Source organism: Panthera onca, chromosome B2, assembly GCF_046562875.1.
Source record: "Panthera onca isolate mPanOnc1 chromosome B2, mPanOnc1 haplotype 2, whole genome shotgun sequence".
Lineage (NCBI taxonomy): Eukaryota > Metazoa > Chordata > Mammalia > Carnivora > Felidae > Panthera > Panthera onca.
In genome coordinates, this window is record NC_138343.1 from 137099580 (window position 1) to 137119607 (window position 20028).

General features: G+C 37.8%; 1 protein-coding gene and 1 long non-coding RNA gene across 8 annotated transcripts in view; one reads left to right on the forward strand and one right to left on the reverse strand.

The window, feature by feature from the left end:
* LOC132667773 (uncharacterized) overlaps positions 1-20028 on the forward strand; it is a 115599-nt gene that overhangs the window by 63845 nt on the left and 31726 nt on the right. The window lies entirely within an intron of this gene.
* Positions 1-20028, reverse strand: part of RGS17 (regulator of G protein signaling 17) — a 96395-nt gene that overhangs the window by 38187 nt on the left and 38180 nt on the right. The window lies entirely within an intron of this gene.

The window sequence follows — 20028 nt, forward strand, 5'->3', positions numbered from 1 at the left end:
GCTGTTCTGCACTCAGTGCTTAACTTCATCCTTACTCATACATTACGTTTTCAGGGGAACTTTCCTTGCTCTTTATTTAAAATTACACCTCCCTTACTCCACCCTCAGCATGACCTATCCACCCTTGTTTGTCTAACTAACTAGAAAATAACTTCCAGAAAGGTAGAGATTTTTGTCTGTTTTGTTCGTTGTTGTAACAATGCCTGGCACACAGTAGATAACAGAGAAATGTTTGTTGAGTGGTGAATTTTACAAGCAATTTCATTAATGACAAGAAAAAGACAACAAACTCTATCACATCCAACACTGAAAATTATTCATTTCCTAGCCAATGCAATACAATAAGAAAAAGGAAATAAGGATTGGAAAGGAAACCACAAGTGTTAATATTTACAAGTGACATGGTTGTCTACAAAGAAATTCCAAGAGATTCAACAAAGTTATTAGAGATAGTTCAAGAAGAATACCAGGTTAAGCTTCAAAAATCAATATACTTCGATTACACCACAAATAACTAATTATAATATATCAAAGAAAGAAAGGCAACCTGCAAATGAGTTAAAAAATGAAAAAGCAACTGGTAGTATTTTTAACAAAAGTTGTATAAGAACTTTATGAAAATATTATAAAACCTTATCAAAAAACATAAAATAAACCTGGATACAGAGATAGGTTATTTTCTCAAGCAGGAAAATGGAATATCTTCAAAATGTTAATTGTCCCGAATTATTCTATAAATTCAATGAGTGTAATACAAATTCTAACTTAATCATTCATAGAACTCACCATAGGGACTCTGAAATTTATGTGGAAGAATAAAGAGCTGAAAACGACCAACCTATTTCTGAAAACAAGAACAAGTGGGGGTATCATATCAGTAATATAAATCAATAATAATTATGACAATATGTCATTAGCATGGGAATACATAAGTAGACCAGGAGAATGGAATGTGTACACAGCTGAGACACAGACTCAGGCATATTTGCAATCATGGCTTCCATGATTAAAGGATGCTTCCATCACCATTCAGCAAAGAATTCAGTATGTAGTGTTGATACACTTAGATTTACATATGAAAAACAATTACATTTCTAAGCTAGAGCACACACACACAAATAAACTTCAGATGACTAGGTGTCACACACAAAGGTAAAACTATGACAAGAAAATATCAAAAATAGCTTTTATAGTTTTCAGGCCAGAAAAGGATTTCTTAGAAGACCAAGCAAAAAGGAAAACATTATTTTTGATATAGTCTAATTTATCAAAAACCTTTGAAGAAATAAGGATAACATAAGTAGAGTTAAAAATGAGAACCAGACTAGAGGATACAAAGGATTATTGTCTGTAATATGTAAGTAACATGTCACAATTGAAAAATACTAATAACCTAAGAGAAAAATGGGCAAAGGAGATGTGCCGGCAGTTTACAGAAGAGGAAAATATAAAGATCCTGAATTAGATTAACAAATGCTCAAAAGCAGTAATCAGAGAAATTCAAATAAAATTTAAATGATTCCCTAATCAATTTTCCCACAGTTAAAAAGTCACAGGGCACCAATTTTGAGAGAATATGTGGTAAACAGAAGCTCTCATACAATCATGTTGAAGAATAATATCGGCTACAGAGCTAACAAATTCTAGTCTCACGTGAATACACTGGAGAAACTTTCACACACACATATGAAGGCATTAATTACAGTATTTTTGGTACCTTAAATGGGAAACATTCATTTTCATCTTTTCAGGAGTGAATAAAAATGGCAATCTCCTTATATGATGATCTGTAAAACCACACTTAAAATGAACAACTTAGATCTATATGATTCAACAGGGAGATCGTAAAATAACACAGAATGGAAAAAATAGCTGCAAAATATTAACATATTATTATTATGTATTATTATTAATATAACTATTATTGACCTAATAGTAACATATTATTAGCATATTTATTAATATTAACGTAATTTTCATAAGTATAGAAAGCAATACCTTTTATTTTTTTTCTGGGTAACACATATAGTAAAGTAATAAAAGTATGAACTAGATCCATGACTTTGCATGGGAATGTGATTGGAAAAGAAGAGGTTTTTAATTTTATCTGATTATTTATTTTACAAAGATGTGAAGCAATAACAAAATAATATTTGTCTAACTGGAGTATTGTGCAAAAGAGTATTTTATTATCTCTTGCACTTATCTATACTTAATTGTTTTCTTCAGAAACACCCCCCACACATACACACATAAATACAATACATCTTTATACCAGAGGTCCTTACCTACATCTTATCCCAAATTTACATTTAATTTAATTTAATTCTTAATTTTCTCACTGTTAAACATTTAATTTTGGAAAATTCATAGAGAAATGCCATGTTGGGTGCAATGTTGTGGTTTAAAACCACTGAAAAGAGGTTCAAATATTATGTTAGATTTGCACAGCCTTTCACTGTCTTCTAAGTCCTCTGGTTCATTAGGGAAAAAAAATCACAGGTGAATGCCTTCTTTGTGCTTTTCTGAGGTAATTGTGTGTGTTGTGTCATAAACATTTTCCTTCCGGCAAAAATAAATTTCCTACTCACTGATTTCTCTTGTGTAAGCACCCCTACTATTTGGAGCAGGTGGCTTCTATTTTTTCTGACCGGTCTGTATGTGTCCCTGAATACCAGCAGTTCGGTATTTATATTCAGTATTATATCAACTGTGTTCAGAGTCTGAACTTCTCCTAGGCTGCCTGGCATACAGCTATATATAAGAAAAACAGTCTGTTGTCATATTTTGCTACATAGCTGCATTGTCCAAAGAATTACACCACAGAGAAGGGGAAGAAAAACGATCTAGAGACCTACTTAGTGACAGGGCTCTCTCTGGGTGAACAGGCAAATAGTGACCACTCACGTCCTGGAACCCTCTCATCTACTTCCTGTGGGCCCTTCTAAACCGCGGTGCTTAAGAGAATTCCCTGGGGTTTATCTGTACATACAGAAGGGATAATCTGCATAACTGTTACATTTTTCTTTTCTAGAGTTTGCTGATTCTAGTTTTTGGGGTTTTTTTTTTTTAATGCTTATTTATTTTTGAGAGACAGAGCATGAGCATGAGCAGGGGAGGGGCAGAGAGAGAGGGAGACACAGCTTCTGAACCAGTCTCCAGGCTCTGAGCTGTCAGCACAGAGCCCGGACGTGGGGCTTGAACTCAGGAATGGCGAGATCATGACCTGAGCTGAAGTCAGACGCTGAGCCACCCAGGCCCCCTGGCTGATTCTAGTTTTAAGCAAAACAAAGTTTCTTAATAGCATTAAGGAAAAAAGGGAAGAAAAAGTTTTGCACAGGGAGCATAACCAAGGATGAAAACTCTCAAATACTTTTGAATATCTGGAGGCCATTTCTTTTTCCTCCACTTGACCTCCCAGGGACTGTCAAGAAACCATTTAATTTCACAGGGTAGAGGAGAATGAGGTGGGGGAAATTGGTTTCTCCTTTGCAGGGAATCACATACCTGTGCTTGAAATTGGGACTTGAGACTGAGCTGTGAGGCCCTCGAGGGCTGGGAGCATGTACAGTGGCAGCCCAGACTGCTCCTCTCACAGTGGCCACCTTGGAAAACACTTCATTTAGTTCTTAGAGGTTCTGGGAAAGCTGTTATGAATAAAGATTAACTTTGAACATCACGCTCATGCTCCCTCAAAGCTTAGGCAAATTTGCTAGCAAGGAAAACCCATAAATCTGAGGTAGTGATGAAGGAAGGCTTTTTGGAGTTGTTGTTGGGCATTACTTGTCTCTTCTAAAAACAAGGAAGAGGGGCGCCCAGGTGGTTCAGTTAGTTAAGCGTCCGACTTCGGCTCAGGTCATGATCTTTCAGTTCAAGGGTTTGAGACCCGTGTCAGGCTCTGTGCCGACAGCTCAGAGCCTAGAGGCTGCTTTAGATTCTGTGTCTCCCTCTCTCTCTGCCACTCCCCTGCTCAAGCTCTGTCTCTCTCTCTCTCTTGAAAATAAATACACATTAAAAAATGTTATAAAACAATAATAAAATAAATAAAAAATAAATAAAAACAAGGAGGAAATTCTGATCTCATTTCCTCCTGATCACAGTTTTACTTCATGTTGCTTTTTCCCTTTTCCAGGATCACATGCAGTGATCAAAACCATTTTTACAAAACAAAGTAAAACTCAATGAGTGGACTACATCCGACTATAAAAGCTTCTGCACAGCAATAGAAATAATCACCAAAATGAAAAGGCAACCTACAAAATGGGAGAAAATATTTGCAAACCATGTATCTGATAAGGAGTTAATTTCCAAAATATATAAAGATCTCATATAACTGAATAACAAAAAACAACAACCCAATAAAAAAATGGGCAGAGGAACTGAATAGGCATTTTTCCTAAGAAGAGATTCATTTGAATGCCAGCAGGTACATGAAAAGATACTCAACATCACTAATTATCAGGGAAATGTAAATCTTAACCACAATGAAGTACCACCTCACAACTGTTAGACTGTCTATTAAAAAAAGGACAAGAAAATAACAACTATTGTTGAGGATGTGGAGAAAAGGGAACACTCATGTACTGTAGGTGGGAACGTAACTGGTTTAGCCACTATGGAAAACAGTGTGGAGGTTCCTCAAGAAATTAAAAATAGAATTACCATATGACCCAGCAATCTCCCTTCTGAGTATATGTCCAAAGCAAATAAAAAAGGGATATAGGAAAGATATATGAACTCCCATGGTCACTGTAGTTGCATTATTCACACTAGCCAAGATATGGAAACAATCTATGTGTCAACAAATGAATGGATAAAGGAGCTGTGGTTTATATATAAAATGGAATATTATTCAGCCATGAGAAAGAAGGAAATCCTGCCATTTGCAACAGCATGGATGGACCTCAAGGGCAACATAAGTGAGACAAGGCAGACAGAGAAAGACAAATATTGTATTCTATCACTTATATGTGGAATCTAAAAAGCTGAACTTGTAGAAACACGGTAGAGTGGTGGTTCAGGGGCTGAGGCTGGAGGGACAGGGGAGATGCTAGTCAAAGATAAAACCTGCAGTTAGAAGATGAATAAAATCTGGAGGCTATTGTGTTGTGCTAACAGTTAACAACACTGTATTATATACTTTAAAGTCGCTAAGACACTAGACCTTAAATATTCTCACCATATAAAAGAAATGATAATTATGTGACATGATGGATGGAGGTGATAGCTAATGCCATGGTGCTAATCATAGTACAGTATGTAAATATATCAAACCAACACTCGTACACTTTAAAATTATACAATGTATATACACCAATTATAGCTCAATGGAAAAAAAATCTTTACAATTTGAGCAGTGAACAAAATAAAACAAGATGGAATTTAAAAGGTAAATATAAGGATATGAACTTGGATACAGAAAAACTTCGTAAGACTAGGAGGGAAGAAACATGGCTTAAAAGGAGCTTATGAAAAATTCCAGGTGATTTCAACTAGACAATAAATTCGGTATTAATCAACAGTACTATGTAAACAAAATAGTTAATGAAAACTTAGAATGTATTAATAGAAACATGCTTTCTAAAACAAGCTGGTGACAGGTCTTCTCTGGGCTGGTTAAATGGTTATGTTTAATTCTGATCAACACAAGTTAAGAAAGAAATTGAAATATGCTCAGAAGACTAGAAAGAGGACAGAAATAAAAACCCTCATAAATGTCTCATAAGAATACTACTTTTAGAGCAAAGGTATTTGCTCTAATGAAGAAAAGACCATCAGAATCACACTTTTCGAATATCCGAAGTGACGTCATGTGGGAAAGAATATAGATCTGCTTTGTAAGATCCCAAATGTTAGAAGATGGACTGACGAATACGAGCAATTAAGAGACTCTTGCTTCCATATATGGAAAGTCTGTCTGATGGTCAGATGAGACCTTCATTTACTTGTGAGGTTAGTATCAAGCCAAGTATTCTTCAGCATTCAAATGGAGGCTGGAGAACCCTTTGAAAGAGGTTGCTTTACAGAGGCTTCAATTTTACCTGGATGGTTAGACAGAAGATATCTTAACTATGAGATTATTGTTCCTGAAATGGGCTGCCCATGCTAACTACTCTCTTCAAAATACATTTGGGAAACAGAAGGGAGCCCTTGTTGTTATCAATTTCTACACTCTTATAGATCCTACTGTCCATGAGCATTGATTAATATTATATTATATTATATTATATTATATTATATTATATTATATTAATATTATTCTTCATCTTTTTAATTTATATATTGTTTCCCTTTAGAATTGTAAAACTCTTAAGAGGAAAGAGAAAAAAAATATCTCATATATATTGGTTTCCCGGGAATCTAGCAGTAATTTCTATCCATAGTACATGCAAAATAAATATTGCATATTTTGATGGTGAATATGGGAGACTCCTCAGATTAAAAAAATATTTTTCCCAAAGCAGAGATTTCACATTTTTACATACAATTCGTATAGCTCTAAGACATACTGTCATGCTTGAACAGTGCTCTTTATCCTTTCACATAGTATCCCTTCGGGATCGACAATAATAGAATAGTATATCATTATTACCGTAAAGGTCAAACAGATTGACTATGTAAAATAACTAGGAACAAATTTTTATACATATAGCCAGCACTCAATAAGTGACAGCTACTCTCAAGATAATACTGGAGAGGGCTGTTCCAGTGTTGCCAGAGAGCTGGTGTGGTATGATGTTTTCAGGCTACAGATGTTGACGATTTCCATCACTATCTTCTTGCTGAGAGATCATTTCTTACAGGGTGGGTGGTAAAGTTTTTGTATCCATTGGGTAGAATCTTCCTATCTCAGGGATCTGCAGAAAGGCTTACTCAGTGAAGAAAGAAGACGAATAGTCTAGTTTTCCATTTCACCATTAACACTGTAATTTTTATCACATGTAAATGAATGGAGTCTCAAGTGACTCAGAGTCCCCACAATCAACTCCTTATCCAACAATCAAACTTCATTATAATTGCAGCCATCTTCTCATGTTTAGTGAAAGCATTCAGATTTGCCATATAGTTGTTGATTCAGTGTTTAGCCCCAAAAAGGTATTTGCTAAATAAGCCAAAGTTATGAGGCCTTCTTTAGCACTGGGGTGGACAAGGAAGCAATTCAACATGGACAGACATTTATTCCTGGTTGTGATGTATTTTCCCTGTGAAGGAAAACAACTCGCTCTTCAATTTAAAATTTCTGATAACCACTCTGCTTCAGCTAAGCCTGCATTTATTTGTGTAATGGAGCAAGCTTTCAAAGTCATTTCTCGTCTCATGACATGTTTATCTAAAAGGAGTTGCATCCAAACTAGTTTTTGCCTTTTTTGGGGGGGAGGGAGGCTATTTTTTAGCATGCTGTTTTCAAAAACACCGTTTTTATGATTACATTAAAACTACGAAGAACTCAAGAAATAATGTCTGTGCACTCAGAATGAAAAATGCTAAGAATGTGATTCTGGTGCATACTTGGAATGGTTAGGTCTGAGTCCATCAGTGAATGTGTTCATGTGTTTCTTTTCCTAGGTGATATATAAAGCTTGCTAAAATGTCACTATGTTGAGGCTGCAGTTCTCTCTTCACGTTGGTAATATTTGCATGCATATTTATAAGTATATAAATATGTAAGACTAAAATATAATTACTGCTGTGTCTTCCTCTACCTTTAAAGTATAGAAGCAGATCAGAGTCAGGCCCTCTTTTTGCTCTGGCTCATGTGCACCCACTGGACGCATGTGAAAGCATTATTTAACAGGGCTGTTTGATAAGGACACCGTGGACAGTCTGCTGCTAGTTTCTGTCCTCAGAGCATTCTGCCGTTTTATTCCACAGAACATCACAATTTCTCTTGATTCTGCTCTTCTACCAACTTTCCATTTTTCAGTTCTCACGTTAAGAGTTAAAACTCAGGGGGCTCCTGGGTGGCTCAGTCGGTTAAGCATCCGACTTCAGCTCAGGTCACGGTTTCGCGGTCCACGAGTTCGAGCCCCACGTCGGGCTCCGTGCTGACAGCTTGGAGCCTGGAGCCTGCTTCAGATTCTGTGTCTCCCTCGCTCTCTGACCCTCCCCACTCACACTCTGTCTCTCTCTTTCTCTCAAAAGTAAATAAACATTAAAAAAAAATTAAAAGAGTTAAAACTCAGGCCTTTGCCATTCACAGTGTGGTGCATGGACCAGCAGAACCACATCCCCTGGGAGGTCTTTAGAAATGAGGATCTCAGGCTCCACCTCAGACTCACTGGATCTGATTTTGCATTTTAACAAGATTCCTTGGTTATCTGCATAACTAGCAAAGCCTGAGAAACACTGGCTCAGGCCACACTAAGTTGTGAATGTGGGGCATTGTGACTGGCGTGTATAGGAGCTATGTCCACGAGTCAGAAAGACGTGGTACGTTCTAGTTAACTACCAAGTGGGAGGAAAGAATCATAAAGAGCTTGTTGAAGTTCTACCCCTTTGGTGCTCACCTCGCTTATGCCCTCTGCCTTCTACCTCCTTGGGGCAGAAATAAGCGCTCCCCTCTCAGTGCTGACACAGTAATGTGAACCTACCCCTCTGACTTGTAATTTGTGCCGAAGTCTGTTACATTACTGGACTCTGACACCCTCAGGAGTCTCATTCCCTTCAGGTGTCACTAGCCCCTCGCAGAGGAGCTTCCTAAACTTGGCCGTCTTTGCCCGACCAGCCTACGGGAAAGTACCTAGTGTAGCTCAGATTTCATACTGTTTTATAGTTTTGCCTTTTGTGAGTTTTTCCTACAGGAGTATGAGCTCTTTGAGGGCAGAGGCCGGGCCATTCATCTTAGTAATTTCGAAACACACGAAACAGTAATTATGTGTCTCAATTAAGCTCCCACCAAGAACTGAAATTTTGTGAGCAGGAGAAAGTTATTCCAACCACAGAGAACCATCTCTTTCTTTTGGTCAGAGGAGAAAAGTTAATGTAAGGAGGAGAAATGTCTCATAAAGTTTATCCCTTTTTTTTTTCCTTCTTAAAATGTTGGTGTCTACTAAGGTTTGTGTGTTATGGAATCTAATATAAGCCAGTATTTAACTTTACACGCAAATTTAAAAATTAATTATTTCAATGTTAACATCATCAGAATGATATGTGGTGAAAAGCACCATGTTTTCCAGGAACTGCATCACATATGAATAAGCTTGAGAACCAGGGAGCTCAGTCAGCGTGTGTCAAGTAAGTGGCACAAGACAAGGAGAAGGTGTCCTTCTAGCATAGGTGAGCAGACAGGTTCCCCAACAGAAACCAGATTTGCTCTGTTAAGGTGAAGAGGAAGGTCATTCAATTACCTGGCAATATCAGAAATCTAAAATACCAATACAGTAAAATAGAGCCTTAAAAAAAACTCCACTCTTTACCTGACGTATTCAGGCTTGGCTTTAGTTTAGAACAACAGCATCAGTTTAGGGTGAATGTTTTAGAAATGGAACTAAATCTTTGCCCTAAACACCACATGGTGACAAGAAGAATCCTTAGCATAGTTCTATTACTTTCATCGTGCCATTCTAGAAAATTCCACTGATTGATATGGAATCATCATGTGTTGACTTAGGGAAATAAAGACAGCACTTTAATGTATGTGACATACTCATTTTGAGAATCACTGAACTGCTTTCCAGAGAGCAGATATACTTATTATTTCAATTCAGATAAAAAAGATAAGCAAGTTAACATAAGAAAAAAAAAAAGACAAACTGTAAATAGGGAAAAAAGGTCAGTAGAGAAAACAAAACCACAACATTTGAAAAAGGGTATGCCAGAGACCGTTTCTCCTAACTGTAATTATTCAAATGATTATTTGAGATAGTTCCACAAACAGGGATAATTGCTATGGAAATTCAATACAGATCAATGTCTATATAAACACATTAAATGGGAACAAAGGGATTAATATTATGTGCCAGCATCTCCAGAAGAGAGCTACAACGCAAAATATACCCCATCCACATTTGTGTTAATGTAATATCCCTATAGGCTACTCAAATCTTTTTTCTACAACTAAGCCAGTGTAGGTTGCCTCTGATTCTCTCTTGCATTTCCCAATACTTTCTATATTGTATAACAGCTTAACTCTGCCACCTCCTCAGATATATTCAGTATATGAGGTAATATCCTATCTATTCTTTCCAAAGTTACATTCAGTATATTGTCTCACACTAATAGACATCTAAACAAAGAACATTTAAAGACACAATATAGGGGCACCCGAGTGGCTCAGCTGGTTAAGCATTGACTCCTGGTTTCCACTCAGGTCATGATCTCATGGTTCATGAGTTTGAGTCTCACCTTGAGTTGCCGCTGACATTATAGAGCCTACATGGGATTCTCTCTCTCTCTCTCTCTCTCTCTGCCTCTCCCCGACTCATGCTCTCTCTCAAAATAAATAAATAAAACTTAAAAAAAAAAAAAAGACACAATCTAGTAACCAGGAAATGTTCAAAAGCCCGTGTGTTTTCTACTCTGCCTTTAATGTAACCATTTTCAGCAAACTGGTCCCATTATAAAGTTCATACCACCTCAATCTTCTTGTTTTGTTTTTTTATAAAGTCTTTTTAACATTTATTTATTCTTGAGAGGGACAGAGAGTCAGAGCGCGAGCATAATCCGAAGCAGGTTCCAGGCTCTGAGAACCTGTCAGCACAGGGAGAGAGAGCACAGGGAGAGCTGTCAGCACAGAGCCCCATGTGGGGCTCGAACTCGGGAACGGTGAGATCATGACCTGAGCCAAAGTCAGACACTCGACCAACTGAGCCACCCAGGCGCCCTGGTTTTGTTTTTTTAACAAATACACCAAACTCCAGGAAGTACACGAGTGATGGAATCAATTCAGTCAGCACCGTTCACTCACACAGCAGAACATTCTTACTCATTCCAGGAAGAGTGAGTAGCAGCTACTAGAAAAGCTAAGCATGGTGAAGGAATACATGCTCTTCTGAAGCCCTTGACACAGCTCCTTCCAATCTCCCACTAAGTACCCCCTGAAATATAGAAAAGAGATAAGAAGGAAAGTGATTGGTTTTACTTTTAGGGGGACAGGAGAGGTGGGGAAGCATAATTATTCTCCATCCTCATATATTCACAGAAGAGCACTGGTAATGAAAGGAACTCCATTCATTTGGTTTTAGCTAAGAATAACTCGGGGGAGAAGCAGAGGTTAGCAGTAATATCCAGAACATAATCAGGTAAAATGGCCATGGTAGATATCTACTTCCATGTTTTAGGGTTGTTGTGCAGGTATTAAATGGGAACTCTCTCTGTACAAAGAAATATATGTATGTACCTATATATGGTACTGTATGCGCATACTTATACATGTATGCATATATATGTTTACACACAGGTATGTATATATCACATGTGTATGGCATACATGTGGTTTATATGGTTTGTGTGCGTATGTAGCGTGGAGAGAGAGAGAAACGAAGCACAATCTTTGGCACCTAATAAGTACTCAATTATCATTAGCTGTTCTCACTGTCATCATAATTTCTACTTCATGTCTGATCCTTTCCCATGCCACTAATCCTAGAAGAGTGACTCACACTATTGGTAGCGAAGGACTAGGGTGCTGTTGTTTTATTTTTTGGTTTGTAAAGTTCCAATCAGCCATGGAGCAGTACTTTGGTCAAATACAATAAAAATAAATAATAAGATGGGGAAAAGATGTAATACAAAACACCAATTAGTTTTTACTATTAGATTTAATAGACATAAAAATCACTCTGTCAAATTTGCTGTAAACATTTATAAAAGCTTACTCTCGATTTCATTATTTAGCTTGTTATGGACCGATAAGAAAGGTTTTCACACACAATCACACATCGAGTAGCAATGTTCGAACACCTAACTGTCTGTACCCGATGTCAGAATTAGCATTGTCAGGGAGTGTATACTCTATGGCAGTAGCTGAAAATTCAGATTACTGCTCTCTTACTGTATGAGCAAGTTACCTGTTTTGAGCTCTAGGTCACGCAACTATGAAATCAATAACATTACCTAATAATTTACCAAAAGGTGTGAGATTAAATGAAAAGATCTTTGTAATAAGCAAAGTGCTGGGCACACGGTGAGCATTCAATTTACAGTACTTGCACTGATTTGTATGCTTTTGTCCTTTCTATACGAATGTTTCGAAGATAAGGGAACTGCCAAATTATTATATGTATCTTCAGCATCTAAGGCAGTGCTCGACTGTCACTAGCTGCTCAGGTAATACTGATGATAATGATTCGTCGTGTAGGAACAGAAAATATTAGTATACTTAGGAGTGTGAAAAGTAGAAGCAATTCACATACTGTTAGGAAAAAAATGCTCCTACACTGCTCTATTCCATACAATTCATAAGGCATTAAAATACTAAAAACAAAACAAAACAAAACAAAACACACATTTCAGGTCTCAGCAAAAGTCAGCCTCATGAAACAGGGCTTCTGACATTGTGTTACTGAGTTAGGGAGAAATGGATCATATAATTAGATAGAAGTGGGATGGAGACAATTTTTTTTTTTTTTTAATTTGCTAGACGACTATTTTTTTGAGAGGAGTTTTAGGTTTACAACAGAACTGAGAGGGAGGTACAGAGACTTCCCAAATACCACCACTCCCAATACACATGCACATCTTTCCCACCATCATCATCCACCAGAATGATGAACTTACTGACGACACATCATGGTTACTCAAAGTCCATTGTTTACCTTCAGGGTTTACTCTCTGTGTTGCACATTCTATGGATTTGGACAAATGTGTAATGACATATATCCATCATTGTAATATCGTAAGAGAATTTTCATTACCCTAAAAATCCTCTGTGCTTTGCCTATTCATCTCTCCCCTCACCCCCTGCCTCTGGCAACCTCTACTCTTCTTATCGGCTCCATAGTTTTGCCTCTTGCAGTACGTTTTATAGTGCAAATCATACAGTGTGTAGCCTTTTCAGATTGGCTTCTTTGACTTAGTGATATGCGTTTAAGGTTCCTCCATGTCTTTTCATGGCTTAATGGCTCATTTCTTTTTAGAGCTGAATAATATTCCATTGTCTGGATTTATCCATTTACCTACTGAATGGATAGGTGAATGTTTATCCATTCACTTACTGAAGGACATCTCAGTTGCTTCCAAGTTTTGGCAATTATGAATAAAGCTACTCTAAACATTGTGTTCAGGTTTTTACACACACACACACACATACACACACACACACACACACACACACACACACACACACATATATAAGTTTTCAACTCCTTTGGATAAATGCCAAGTGTGATTGCTGCATCATGGGGTAAGAATATGTTTAGTTTACTTAGAAGCTGCTGAAGTATCTTCCAAAATGGCTGTGCCATCATACACTCAATCAGATCATTATTTTTGAGCTTTTACGTACATTCTCATGCAACCCTCACAATAAACCTATGATGTAGATACTGCCATTTTATATATAGGGAAACTGAAACCAGAGAGATTAGCCCCTGGTATCCACCTAATACTCAGTAAAGGTCTAAACTTAAGACTGCCTATCTCCAGAGTCTTTCCTCCTTTCTCTGTTAATAATTCCTGGCAATGTGCTCTAGCACAGACTTCTAGGGCAAAGCTCTGATAGGACCCAAGAAGTGATCATAACCTGCAGTAGTAGCCCTCATGCTAATCTCTCTGCCAGGCTATGGCATGGGCATATCCCAGATGTTCCAGAAAGGCTGGATAGCTCAGTCCATCCATGATGCATGATTTTGTCAATCTCTTGTCATCATCTCGACTTCTGTTTTTTCCCCATTAACTTGAAATAATCAGTTTTATTCAGCAAGAAAGCCTATAAAAGGCAGCATTTATTTTAAATACCAGTTGGGAATACTGTTCATTATACAAATACATTTATAATACTTGGTTTCCATTTCATGTGAACTGTGAAATATTTGATTCAAAGTTTAAAATATAAAGATTATTGGGGCACTTGGGTGGCTCAGTCGATTAAGCATCCAACTCTTGATTTCAGCTCTGGTCCTGACCTTACAGTTTGTGAGATCGAGCCCCTCGTTGGGCTCAGTGCTGACAGCATGGAGCCTGCTTAGGTGTCTCTCTCTCTCTCTCTCTCTCTCTCTCTCTCTCTCTCTGTCTCTCTCTGCCTCTCCCCTACTTGCACACATTCTCTCTCTCTCTCTCTCTCTCTCTCTCTCTCTCTCTCGATTTCAAATAAATAAACATTTAAAATATATAAAATTGTGATTTGCAACTGAAGGTTTACAAATCCAGAAAAATCAATGAACATGCATACATTACATTCCTATTATGTACAGCTCCTGTTATGTATCAGTCTAAAGATAACTGTCTTGTTTTTCATCTTAATGGCCCATCAGTTTTCATTATATTGGTTTGCAGTGAAAGTTTGTAGGTTGGTTTGCAATAAAAGGGCATCCCCTGCACTGCAAATACATCGCCCAAGGGGCTTCTAAAATACTTCACTAAAATGTTACTAGAATTACCATAAGTAAAGGTATCGCTAGTCTCCTATGCAACCATCTCCTTCTGCTCCAAACCTCTTTTCTAGTTCCTCCTTTTCTAGTTCCTCCTCAAGCCCTGCCCAGAAAAGTGACTTGCTTTTTATCCAAACAGGCTCACTCCCCTTAAGAAAGTCTTATTAGCATCTGCTACTTTTCCAGACTTAGCCTGAGGTGCCCCAGGCATGTCTGTGACAGTTCGAGGATATTCCGTAAAATTTCCAAAGAGGCTTTAGAAGTCAGGGTCCCAGGAGGTAACTGATGGCACAGTCAGGTTTAAAGAGTGTTTCACAATGGGCTGTTTAAAAAGGGTGTGGGGGAAAGTGGGGAAGCCCCAAGGCACGAGGCAGCACCTTAAGGAACAGGTGATAGGTGTAGGTATTACAGGTGATGCTACCTCTCCTAGTCATGCAGGTCCAAGGAGAGAAAATGGTCATCAGGACGTAGGGACACAGGGGGTTATGTGGGGAGAGGTCTTCTGAGCAAAGCTGTGATCTGAGGCAGACCCAGAGAGGCAGGCAGCTCAGGTGACTGTGCAGGAAGCAAATATCCCAGTCACCCCCTCTGCCCTCCTGCCATGCTCCATGTTGGCCAAACTCATCAATGTAGGCCAAACAGATCAGTCTCTTGGGACAAAGAGGCTAAAGAAGAGAGAATATTCTAGAGGGACAAATGGTGGTCATCCAGCATTGAGGGCTGTTCTCTTGCTCCCTGTTCATGTGTGTTCTGTGTACTCACTGACTGACGACAACAGGTACTGAAAGGCGTTCCGTTCAATGACCCTTGCTGAACATTGCTAAGGACGACATTCAGACCTAAACTGAGACAGAGATGAAACTCAGACCCACCTCAAGAGGTGAGTCAGAATTGAGATATATTAAAATATAGCTTAAAAGATTATTCAGATGAGTGTTTGTCACTCCTGAAATATAAACAGAAGGACTTTTTTTTCAACATTTAAAAGAATTCTTAAGGAGGAAATGAACGTTATTATCCTTAAGAAAAGAGCTGTCCCTGTTTGTGATGCAAATTTACACAATCTCTTCCATTTCCCAAGCGATCATGTTTTCTGGGGCTTGTTGGATAATAACTAACTTTTGGCGGTTCATTCACACACAAGTCAGCACAACCCGAAGTCAGCAGTGTTCCGCTGGTCTCAAGTCAGTGTTTCTGAGTTTTAACAGGCAGACAAAATTGATTCCACATGAGCATTTCTCCTGGTAACCCATCCCCTTCATTGTGTTTGGCTCTACATCCCTTGTTTTAACTGGTCACATAAAATAGGTTATTCAGAACACTATTCATTTTCAACAGCTTCCTCATTACAGAAGTCCCTGTCAAAGCAGAATGGATTACAGAAATATTTGGAACTCTCCAGTTACCATTTTGAAATGACTGTAGAGTAGAATGGAACAAAAAAAAAAAATGCTTCCTTAGTTCTGTAATTGGCAGGAAAAAGGCTGCCTTCCCAGTCTAGGTGTATAGATGTTACAAACAGGATACAATTTATTAGAAATTCCTCCTTAGCCTTAGTTAATTGGATGTTGTCAGCAATTTATAGTCTTATCACTAATTGGGTTGGTGATACTTTAAAAAGGATTTTTGTATATACAGCAATCCATGGTTGGTATCAAAGATAGATTGTTTACTAGTTGATTGATTGTTTGCCTTTCACAAGGAAACCTCAGTTTGGGAAAAGAACTAAAATCCATTCTTTGAGCTTTCCTTTTGAAGTACAGTTAAGAGAGAAGAAGCCTGGCGAGGTAGGGGCCATCATCTGATCCCGCATTAGTGGGAAACCACGTCCTGTCCTGACCTGGGTGCTGAACAGAATAGAGAGCAAAACTGGGCTGATTATTTCAACAACATGAACTTACAAAACGATGAATAAGTAACAATATAAATAAATGAGTTCATACATTTTATTCTGTGCTGTATTTAATTTTTTTTGTTAATGTTTATTTTTGAGAGAGAAAGAGCACTAGCAGGGGAGGGGCAGAGAGAGAGGGAGACACAGAATCTGAAGCAGGCTCCAGGCTCTGGGCTGTCAGCACAGAGCCTGACGCGGGGCTCGAACTCACAAACTGTGAGATCATGACCTGAGCCGAAAGTCAGCCTCTTAACTGACTGAGCCACTCAGGCACCCCTGTGCTGTATTAAAAATTATTTACATAGTTCCAAAAAAACAAAAAAATTATTTACACAGTTCAAAAAAAAAATCCAAAAGTTATTTACATAGTTCAAATTAGGTAACCTAGCTTTAAATAAACTGAAAATAATTTGACTCCTTATTTTGCAAATTCCATTCTTCTTTGATGAACCTATTCAATATTGATACTATTTACAGAGGAGAAGAATGGAAATTTAGTACAGAATAAACATGAAAAGGTAGTGTTATAAGAAATGAATAGCTATTTAGAAAGGGATAATATTCCTCGAATCTTCCAATTATACATCAGAATATACTCTAAACACATTCCAGACATAGAAGCAAATGTTGAAAATATACAAGTATTACAGGACAATGTGGGTGGATTTCTTTATAACCTGGGAGAAGGGTAAATCTTGCCAGCCACGATCAACTTTTAGAAAAAAATAAATGACTTTGCATGGCGAGAAACAAAACAAAACAAAAATAACAATCATAATCAATAAGCATAAGCAGAGTCAATAGACAAATGTTTAGACAAATGTTTAAGCAAATGCTAAACTTTAGAGGGTTAATTTCCACAGGAAGGTACAACTGTACCAAGAGGACATGTAAGGTACAAATACTGAGTTGTGAGGATGATCAGAGTATTCAGTCTGGGCAAGGCTACAGTTTGCTGATCTAAAGAGCTCTTTTAAACAGAAGAAAAAACCAAAAACCTAATAAAAAATGGACAAAAAATGTATACAGATTCACTAAAAGGAAACACATAATTGCACTTTAAGAAGACGTTTAACCTTATGCATAAATAAGTCCAAATTACATTACATTGATATACCATCATTCAAGTATCAGATTTATGAATCAAAAGCTTGACAACATGTCCTGTCAGAAAAGCTGTGGAGAAAGAGCTACTTTCCATATACTACTGGAAGGGAAACAAAATTGTTCAACCATGATACAGGGGGATTTGGCAATATCTAATAGAAGTATATAGGTATTTTGGGATCTAGCCAATCTCACTTCCAAGTATCTACCATGAAGATTCAGCTCTGCAAATATGCAACGGTATGTGCACATGGTTATACAGTAACACATAATTTATAGTAAGAAAAAATTGGGCATGACCCAAACATCCATGAATGTGGGGGATGGTTAACTGAAGTAATTCAAGCCAAGGAAGAAAGAGAAGACAAATAACCAATATGAAGAATGAAAAAAAGGGGTACCCTGACAGGTACTATAGACATTAAAAGAATAAGGGAATGTTAGCACCAACTTTATGCCAGTGATGGACAGCGCAGGTCAAATGGACTAATTCCTCAAAAGAACAAGAAACAGGAAATCTAAATGTTCCCATAATTACGAAAGCATGGAATTCATAACTTTATTTTTTATTTTTTTTTAAAGATTCTTTATTTATTTTGAGAGAGAGAGAGAGAGGGAGGGAGGGAGGGAGGAGGGAGGGGCAGAGAGAAGGAAAGAGAGAATCCCAAGCAGGCTCCAAGCTGTCAGCACAGAGCCTGGTGCGGCTTGATCTCACCAACCCTGAGAACATGACCTGAGCCAAAATCAAGAGTAGGACACCTAACTGACTGAGCTACCTAAGTGCCCCTGAATTTATAACTTTAAAACTGCTCCCAAATAAGGCCCAAATGGCTGCTTAATCCACTCACATATTTAAATAAGAAATTTTGTTTTCTTCTCTTAATGGTAGTTGGACTTTGTTCTGGCAGGCCACTGAGCCACCTGCAGACTGGCATGATCCGTTTAAGGCCCTTTTTCAAGCTTTGCTAGTGTGGGTCTAGAGTAGCCATCACTCCAAATGCAGTCCAGCTCTCCTACTAGGGCCTGACCCCACCAGGATCCCCACTAGATGCACCAGGTGATTACCATGGACTATCCATCTACTCTGGCAAGTTGGAACTTGAATGGTTCCTGCCTAACTATGAGCCCTGGGAACTGTTTCGCATACTGCTCTTGCCTTCTTCTTTGCTTGACTTTGTGGAATTTTACATTATGCATTCATGGCCTAGCATCTAGCAAAAATTCAAGTAGATCCTGTGCAGATTTCCGCAGCTCTTTATCTGAAAACTTACCTCCTCTCTAGACTCTCCCCCATAAATTCCGTCTCCATCTCCTCCAAGATAAGGACTGTATCTCTAATTAAATGTTTATCTGAATTCTGGTGGTGAGGAAATATCTTGTCTCCTTTATAGTGAGTATCTCATGAAACTAAGAAAGCTAGTTTTCTTCATCAGTTTTTAGAGCATAGATTAAAAAGTAGTCATTACAGCTTTCATTACAGATTTTTACAAAATTTATCTTTTAGGAAAATACTGAAACACATTAAGGCCTAGGTCATAGTCAGATTTATGGAAGACAAACATTTTCTAGTTTATTTTAAATTGTTAACTAATGGATCATTTCCTACAAGCAAGCTTGCAGAAGAAAAAGCTGGCAGAGTGGTGAGTCTGTTTTTATGGAAATAAGATCATTAGTACTAATCTTTGATGGACACGATTCATTAATTCTTGGACAATACTGATCGGGGAGCAGAGAAGGGGAAACAAACAAGAAACAGAACCAGTAAATATTACTCTAGGGCTAGATCTTGGAATTGAAATGTAAAAACTGCTACAACATAAATTGAATTTAAACCCAAAGAGCTGCATTTCAACAAAAACCTAAAGACTTCTAAGCTAACATTGTAAGATCCTAAGTTATAATTGCTTGAATTTGTTAATGCTACAAACTATAAAATGGCATGCTTTTCTTTTTTTAAATTTTTTTAAAACTTTTTTTTAAATGTTTATTTATTTTTGAGACAGAGAGAGAGCTTGAGTGGGGAAGGGCAGAGAGAGAGGGAGACACAGAATCCAAAGCAGGCTCCAGGCTCTGAGCTATCAGCACAGAGCCTGACGTGGGGCTCGAACACATCAACTGTGAGATCATGACCTGAGCCAAAGTCGGACGCTTAACCGAATGAGCCATCCAGGCGCCCCTGGCATGCTTTTCTTGAGGAGACAATGTTAGCTTTCCCATAACTAAAAACTATAAGATAGCTTTCCAGATTAAGGGGTTACTTTTAAAGACACACACACATGCAAATATTGAAAATATCATTGTAAACCTCATTATCATGAAATAGGAATGTTGATAATATTGATGTATGACATTCAGGTATGATATATGATCTTAGGTTGTGGGAATGTAGTGATGAATAACTCATTGGAATTTAGATGAATGACAGATTTATTTACGTATAAGAGGGAAAAGAGGGCCACATTGCAGAGAGTAAGTTTTCTGCATGTCAGGTGGGAGAAG